This window comes from Phodopus roborovskii, unplaced genomic scaffold (genome assembly GCF_943737965.1).
Source record: "Phodopus roborovskii unplaced genomic scaffold, PHOROB, whole genome shotgun sequence".
In the NCBI taxonomy this organism is placed as follows: domain Eukaryota; kingdom Metazoa; phylum Chordata; class Mammalia; order Rodentia; family Cricetidae; genus Phodopus; species Phodopus roborovskii.
In genome coordinates, this window is record NW_026126601.1 from 216,331 (window position 1) to 225,214 (window position 8,884).

Genomic DNA, 8,884 nt, shown 5'->3' on the forward strand with positions numbered 1-8,884 from the left:
CTTTCCCTCATCAATGCAACCCCACTCAGGTACAAACTTGGGGCCGCTTGGCTGGTTCTGATTGGAGCCCCATAAAGACACCTCCAATGATTATGTGATGGGTTTTAAGCATAAAATAAAGGCAGGCTTGTTCATTACTCTTGCCCCCACCTCCTCTTTTTAGGTGCTGGGAACTGAATGGAGTACCTCACACATCATAAACACTCTTGCTACCACTAAACTCTATTCACAGCCTGTGCCTAACTTGCATATATAGGAACATGCAGATTTTCTCAGTTGAATGAAAATAATAATTGCATACTATTCATGCATATTTATACATGTCTAGAGAAAGCCTGTGTGTGTGTGTGTGTGTGTGTGTGTTTATATTACGAGCTGTCACCCTATAATCATATTTTTCCCTGCCGTATGTTGGTCATGTAACAAACACTATTACAAAGCAAGAAAACCATTCTACCCTTGATATAGCAATGCTCTGCACTCAGTGATTTCTTGCCTATTGTGAGGATACCACAATTAATTTATTAGTATTTTTATTACCTGAGTAAAAATTCTGTTTTAAATTAAATGCACTTATTTTCAGACAGCCTACATGACATGTTCTTTCTGGGAAAAAAGGAAACAAAGAAAGAAAGAAAGAGAGAGAGAGAGAGAGGGAGGGAGGGAGGGAGGGAGGAAGAAAGGAAGGAAGAAAGGAAAGAAGGACAAAACAAATAAATCATGGTCAAAATGAAATCTTAAGATGACATCAGTCCTATTTGTCCTAAGTCCTGGTGTTTTATGGATGGTAAGCAGCAGCTGGTTATGGTGACAGTTGCTAGACCTAATTTGTTAACATTTTCCCTTCTCTAAGCCACCCTCAAAGAAAATAATGAATGGAGGCACCATCTGCACTGTAGTCTAGGAGAGCAACAATGCCATCTAGATTCATGTTTCCACCTATAAAAAATGGTAGTTATAAATTTTTAATGAACAACAGAAGAGAGTTATTTGGCAGAACAGAAAAGTGCAGATCAGAAATATATTTTGACCTGTTTTTGTTTGTTTGTTTGTTTGTTTTTTGTTTTGTTTTGTTTTTCCTGCTAGATTATTTTTGATGGACAGACTAAAACAGATTTCTTCTGAAGTTTTGATGTTGGAAAGTTCCTCCGCCTTCTGGCAAATTCAGAAGTACATGTCAACAATTTATTAGTAAAAGCATAAACGTTTGAATTTTCGCTCTTAGGGACATACAGTTTAACAGTGGAGCATGCTCTTTGTATTTCAGTGTATATTACAAAAATTAAAGCAATGCTGATAAGCAGTCTAGTACAATCTAACACTCAGAAGAAACTTTTGTATTTTTTCGAGCCACTCTCACTGTCACCCTGGCTGGCCTGGAACTGGCTTTGAAAACCAGGCTGCCCTCAAACACAGAGATCTACTTGCCTCCTGCACCCTGGGCTTAAATGTTCATGTGACCAACCTACACCAAATTAGAAAAGATGAATCAACCCTTCAGAGATGTCACTTGCTCTAGGGACCCATAAAGTGTAAATGGAACCAACTGATCTCCAACAGTTCTGTTCTACAAGACTGCATAAATTTATCCACCAAAAAATAACCTATTAAAATTAGAAGTTAAGTCCATCCTAACCATAAGCATGATCTCTACTGCTGAATAACACTATAGTCTGAACTTTATTTCTTTATGGTGATACACATTATTGTCATTTTTGCTGACTTTTATTTACTGATGTAACGATAACACTGAACATTTTTTTAAATTCTCAACATTTCAAAGCTCTTGAATAGATACTGCAGCAACAACACTAAACTGGAAATTCCTGTGCCTTTACCAGCTTTACACTATCAAGGTGGTAATGTCTAAAATGAAAGAAGATAATGCCATAGAATATAAGAACTGATTTCATAATTCATACATCAAATAAAATAATATTTGTTTGTTTCTAAAGTAAAAGAAAAATGCCTTTAATGGACTGGAGCTAAAGAAAGTTACAAATATAATTTGTACACATAAAATTTAATGAATATAAATAAGTTCAAGGTGTAATAGACTTTTAAGCCACAGGAGCTGACAAGAGAAATTGTTATGTTTTCAGTAATGTTTCTGTTATTTACTTATGTACCCAAAACAGCAAAGTAGAAAGTAAGTAATAGGAAGTCTGCTGGGCTCAGGGACTGGAAAATATAGGAGGACTTCTGAGCTATGCATTCATTAGCATGTCCATGAAATGCATGTAAAATAACTTGGAAATCCTTACATAGAAAGGTAATATTCCTAGATACTGTGAAAAGACTGATATGCCTCTAACTTGTAGTCATTCTCAACTTCTCTGGGGCCAGGAAGGTTGTTCTTTGAGCACCTCAAATTAAACACAGATGTCTATAATCAGGTTAGTTATTTGTGCAATTTTCATGCAGTGCTCTTGAATCTTCTACTTGGACTCTTGGCACAGCCTTATTAGTCATAATTATGTATATGATTTTAAAAGGTTGTGTAGAAAATGTGATGCTTTAGCAAATGGTCATAGGTTTGTAGAACAATGTTAATATTTTAAGAAAACAGAAGAGTTTGAATGTGTTCAATTGCACTGAATATTCACATACATAGAAGGGACAACCTTCCATATAAATGCATTCATCTTTTTTCCCCCAATACTGGGAAATGGGGTTCCCATTTATTTGTACTATTTATAGCATCTCTTCAGAGATATTATTGTTCATTCCAAAATTTTACAACCCAGTTACCACAAAACTTTGCCCTAGTCTTCTCATCCATTGTATTTTAGCTCATTTTGGTCTTGACTGGCAAGGTGCCTAACTTGTAGCTATCTATTAAGGCCGTTGTCTGTTGGTTATTGCTGGGCTCATAGGTATTTGTTACCTTATTTGATACAGTACATGAGTTAAGTCCTGTAGCTTTGATATGTTCCTTTCTTCTAATGGAAACTCTTTGAATGTGAGCTTGCTATATAACCATATAGCAGTTATTTCCAAATCACACATCAAAATAAATTTAAGAAACTAGAATTTTATATGTTCCAGTTTCTCACTGATACATAGGGATTTAAATTATCTACCTCAGTATATGATAGTCATGTGTTTATTTCCTGAGGATCAATTACAGATTGTGTTAAGTGAGTAGCACATGGAAGATGTTACTCTGATGGTTTAGTTTCTGATACTGAGACATTTTTTTTAAAGCCTTATCAGTCTTTCACTTAGAATCTGCTCCACAAGAAACAAATCAGGGTCATGTTCCTGTACAACTCCTTTCATGTCTTCAACCTCTGGCCTGGACCCCACATCTGCATCTCCAATCATCTGCTTCAATATATTTTTTTCTCCTGTACCACAATCATGGAAGACAAAATGGAATACTTCCAAAACTTCAGGACCCGATTCTTAGACTGACCATTGCCTCCAGCTTTGCAAGCCAACCTACAATTTAATAATTCTCATATGGATGTATCAGTAATAAAAGAATGTGAATATTCATACTAACTGCATTATGCAAAGACTCTTCTAAAATTCTTAATGCATGTATGATTGTTGTTTTTCTTTTCAAAATTAATGTTGGAGTTTCCTGCTTTAGAATTGATAACTCCCAAGCTCTTGGTAGAGTAATTGAATTAGCAGTGTTTGTGTACATTTTCCAACTCTGTCAAAATGAAGGTTTTAGAAATTCTGAGAATACAAGTACATACTCGGTAAAACTGCTGGGGTTTTTGTTGGTTGGTTTGATTGTTCTGCCTGTTAAATCACATTCATTTAAATCTGATTAGAAACACTGATTTTTTTTTCAGTTTATTTTTAAGTATTTGTACTATCACCTCATAGAAGTCAAGGGAAAATGAATGTAGTTTTAGTGAGAATTTCCTGGTAGTATTGATGTTAAGTGATTTTATTTATTCATTAAGGAGAGCTTTCTCAAACTGGTTTCTGTCTTTTTAGTCTCAACGTTTTTTTTGGGGGTTTTTTTTTGTTTTTTTGTTTTTTTGTTTGTTTGTTTGTTTGTTTTGTGTGTGTGTTTCTATTTTATTCTGTAAGATGACTGTAATTCTTTAGTATTATGGGAAAGGTTTTAAGTAAACAGTCTGTGAAATAATATGAAACAGTCAGTAAGAAACATTGTTAAGCATCAAAAGTATGTGAGGTTTCTTTTTTGTGATACATTTTTTTAATTTTATTTCAAACTAGCTCATTTTATATGTGAACCCAAGCCTCCACACCCTCCAGTCCTCCCCAATTCTCCCCACCAACCCCCATCCCATCTCCTTTCTGCTCCCCAGGGAGCAGACTTCCATGGGGAGTCTTCAAAGTCTGTCATATCATTTAGAGAAGTGCCTAGGCCCTCTCCTATAGTCTAGGCTGAGAGAGTATCCCTCTATTTGGCATGGGCTCCCAAAGTCCATTCATATATGAGGGATAAATACTGGTCTATTACCAGAGGCCCCATAGACTGTCCCATCCTCCTAATGCCCACATTCAGGAGGTTTGGGTCAATCCTATCCTGGTTCCCCAGGTGTCAGACTGGAGTTCATGGAGACATTTAAGGTAGCCTCTTCCCTATTGCTTGGATTGTTAGTTGGGGTCATCCTTATAGATCTCTGCACATTTCCCTAGTGCCTCTTAAAACCTATAATAGCTCCCTCAATAACCTATAATAGCTCCCTCAATTGTGGTATCTCTCTTCTTGCTCTCCTCTGTTCTTTCCCTGACTCAAAGTATATGAGGTTCCTAAGTGCCAGCTTTTTTGCTATCCCTTTTGAAAACATGGAAAAGTTGGTATACAGGGTTTGATGGGTCGGGATGTTGAAAGAAGTCATATAAAATAGGAGACATTTATTCAGGTAGTTGCCAATAAAGTACTAAGAACTAACATGCATGGCTCCTGCTTTTCTTAGCCTGCCTTGGCAGTTTTAGTAGAGTTGAGCAGACTATTGTTTTGCTTATATTGTGAGCCTGTTCTTCCTGCCATCATTTCAAGTCTTTATGCCCACTATATTACTGTATGTGCCAAGCTTTCATGTTGAATGTTCTAGGAAACCAGATTGTCTTATAGCTATTTGTTGCCTAGGAGTTTCAGGTTGTTAGTAATGCCAGAATAAGTTCTTTATTTTCATTGGATTTTGAACACTTTTGGTTCTTACAGCAGCTGTGACACAGGTTTCCCTGCAGTCTATCATCCACAAGTTTCTGACTGCTAGACCATCTCCTTTCAATGTCACCACTCTGATTTCTCTACCTGATCAGCTCTCTAGGCTAGGTATGCTTTCTTCCTCCTAGTTTATAAGAGATTGTCTCTCTTCATGGTTTAATTGTAACTAAAGGAACCTCTGTTTTTGGTTTCAGAGAATTTTAATTAACTATTATTTTGTTTAACTTTATATATTGACATGCACTCAGGTATGTTTATTTTCTTTTACATTAGACATTCTATTTATCTGAGTTTTTAAATGTGTATTAACACATAATATATTTTAGCCAGGTTATAAAGCACTGGTAAGGCTTTTTACTCAAAGCAAAATGCTAACTATACTATAACCTCAGTTTCCCTGAAGTAGCACACACACTTGAGAACTTGGAAGTTATCTTGCACTGTTGTTCAATGATTTTGGACTAGAGGAGTCAGAGATCACTTTTGCCTTTGTCATAGTCTCCTCTAATGTACACCAAAGGGGAGATGCACATGGACAATGACTCACACAGCTAGAAATCACTGAGTACTGATGGGATTTTAACATCAGTGAGAGGGTCCATTTAGAATTTGGCAATGTGAGTGGAATTGAAGAATGTCAAGTGGAAAGAATACTAGGCAGGGCTTAATTAAAATTTGGTTAAAGTTTTACTAGATTTTAGCATTTTAACTGAAGAATGCTAGATAACATATATAGGAAGATATATCAGAATTACACCTGACTTCTCCATGGAAACTCTGAAAGCCACAAAGTGCTGGACAGATGTTCTCCAAATACTAACAGACCACAAATACCATCCCAGACTATTATACCCAGTAAACTCTCAATCACTGTAGATGAAGAAAATCCAGATATTCCATGACAAAACCAGATTTACACAATACCCATCTGCAAATACACCCCACAGAAAGTTCTAGAAGGAAAATACCAACCCAAGAAAATTGACTACACTCACAAAAACATAGGCAATAGATAATCCCACTTTGCCAGAAGCCAAAAGAAAAAGTGTGGTAAATCTAATACTCTCAATACCACCAGCACCAACAAATCCAAAAGAAACGAGAATTAATAATCACTGGTCCTTAATTTTCCTCAATACTAATGGTCTTAATTTGTCTATAAAAAGACACAGGTTAACATAATGGATATGAAGACAGACCCTATCCTTCTGCTGCATACAAGAAAACACACCTAAACTGAAAGACAGACACTACCTCAGAGTAAAGGATTGGGAAATATTTCCCAATCAAATGGGACCAAGAAACAAGCAGGTGTATCTATCCTAATATTTAACAAATTAGATTTTAACTAAAGTCAATCAAAAGAGATAAACAAGGTCATTTTGTATTCATCACTGGAAAAATCCATCAGGACAAAGTCTCAGGTCTGAAATTCTATGCCCCAAATACAAAGGAACCCACATTTGCAAGAGAAACATTACTAAAACTCAAATCTCACATACAACATCGTAAACTTATAGTGGGAGACTTCAATGCCAATTTCTCACTACTAGACAGGACCACAAGCAGAATCTTAACAAAGAAACAAAAGAACTAACAGAAGTTAGGACCTAATTGGGTTGAACAGACATCTATAGAACAATCCATTCAAACACAAAAGAATATACCTTCTTCTTAGCTCCACATGGAAGCGTCTCTAAAATCAACCACATAGTCCGCAACATAACAAACCTCAACAGAACAAAAAACATTGGAAGAGCCTCCTGTATCTTATTAGACCACCATGCTTTAAAATTAGAACTCAACAAAAACACAAACTACAGAAACCCTACAAATTCATGGAATCTGAAAAGTCCACAATTGCACCATTCCTGGATCAAGGAAGAAATAAAGGAGGAAAGTAAAGACTTCCTAGAAATTAATGAGAATTAAGACACAACATACTCAAACTTATGGTACACTTTGAAAGCGGTACTAAGAGGAATGTTTATTGCACTAAGTGCCCACATGAAGAAAGTGGAGAATAGTCACATTAGAGAATTAACCACACAACTGAAAGCTCTAGAACAAAAAGAAGTGAACTCATTCTTGAAAAGTAGACACCTGGAAATATTCAAATTGAGGGCTGAAACAATAAAGTAGAAACAAAGAAAACAAAACAAAGGAACAATGTAACAGAGTTGATTCTTCCTGAAAGTCATCAAGATTGACAATACTTTATCCAAATTAACCAACATGCAGAGAGGACATGCAATTTAGAAAATAAGAAATGAAAAGGAGGACATAACAAAGGACACTGAGGAAATCCAGAGAACCTTCAGGTCACACTTTGAAAACCTGTACTCCACATATTAGAACACTTAATGTAAATGAACAAATTTCTAGATAGATATCATCTACAAAAAATATATCAAGAACAGGTAAGCAATTTAAATAGACCTATAACCCCTAATGAAATAGAAGCAGTCATCAAAAGTCTCCCAAGAAAACACCAAACAAAACACAAACCAAGGCCAGATGGCTTCAGTGCAAAATTCTAACAGGAATTCAAAAAAAGCTACTACCATACTCCTCAAATTGTTCCACACACAGAAGCATAAGGTGCATTACCAAACTCTTTTTGATTGGCTACAATTACCTTATTACTCAATCCACACAAAGACACAACTAAGAAAGAGAACTACAGACCAATACCCTTAATGAACATTGATATAAAAATACTCCATAAAGTACCTGCTAATTGAATTCAAGTACACATCAGAGAAATCATCCACCATGACCAAGCAGACTTCATCCCAGGGATGCAGGGATGGTTCAACATATGAAAATCTATCAATATAATCCACTATATAAACAAACTGAAAAAGAAAAACAATGTGATCCACTAAATGCGGAAAAAGCCTCTGACAAAATCCAACACCCCTTCATGATAAAGGTCTTGGAGAGATCAGGGACAACAGGAACATACATACACATAATGAAAGCAACACACAATAAACCAACCGCCAACATCAAACTAAATGGAGAGAAACCCACTGTTTGTCCAGTAGGTCCATATCTCTTCAATACTGTACTTGAAATTCTACCTAGAGCAATAAGGTAACAAAAGGAATTCAAAGGGATACAAATTAGAAAGGAAGAAGTCAACATTTACCATTTGCAGATGACATGATAGTCTACAGAAGAGATCCAAAAAACTCTACCAAGGAACTCCTACAGCTGATAAAAGATTTCAGAAAAGTGGCTGGATACAATATTAACTCAAATAATCAGTAGTCCTACTATATACAGATGATAAAAGGGCTGAGTAATAAATCAGAGAAATAATACCCTTTACAACAGCCACAAAGAACATAAAATACTTTAGGGTAACTCGAACCAAACAAGTGAAAGACCTGTAGAGCAAGAACTTTGAGACTTTCAAGGAAGAAATTATAGAAGATACCATAAAATGGAAAGTTCTTCCATGCTCTTTGATAGGTAGGATAAACATAGTAAAAACGGCATTCTTGCCAAAAGTAATGTACAGATTCAATGGTATCCCCATCAAAATTCTTGTAGGTATATAGGAAATATTCACAAACTCTGATACTTGAAATATTTCAGCTACTATGAGGAGTGTATGCACAAAATATTTGGCAATAGATATTGGTGATCTATAAGAAGAATTGTATGTCTTTATCAAGACAAAGAAAGGCTGTGCCTTTTTGTAAGAATCCC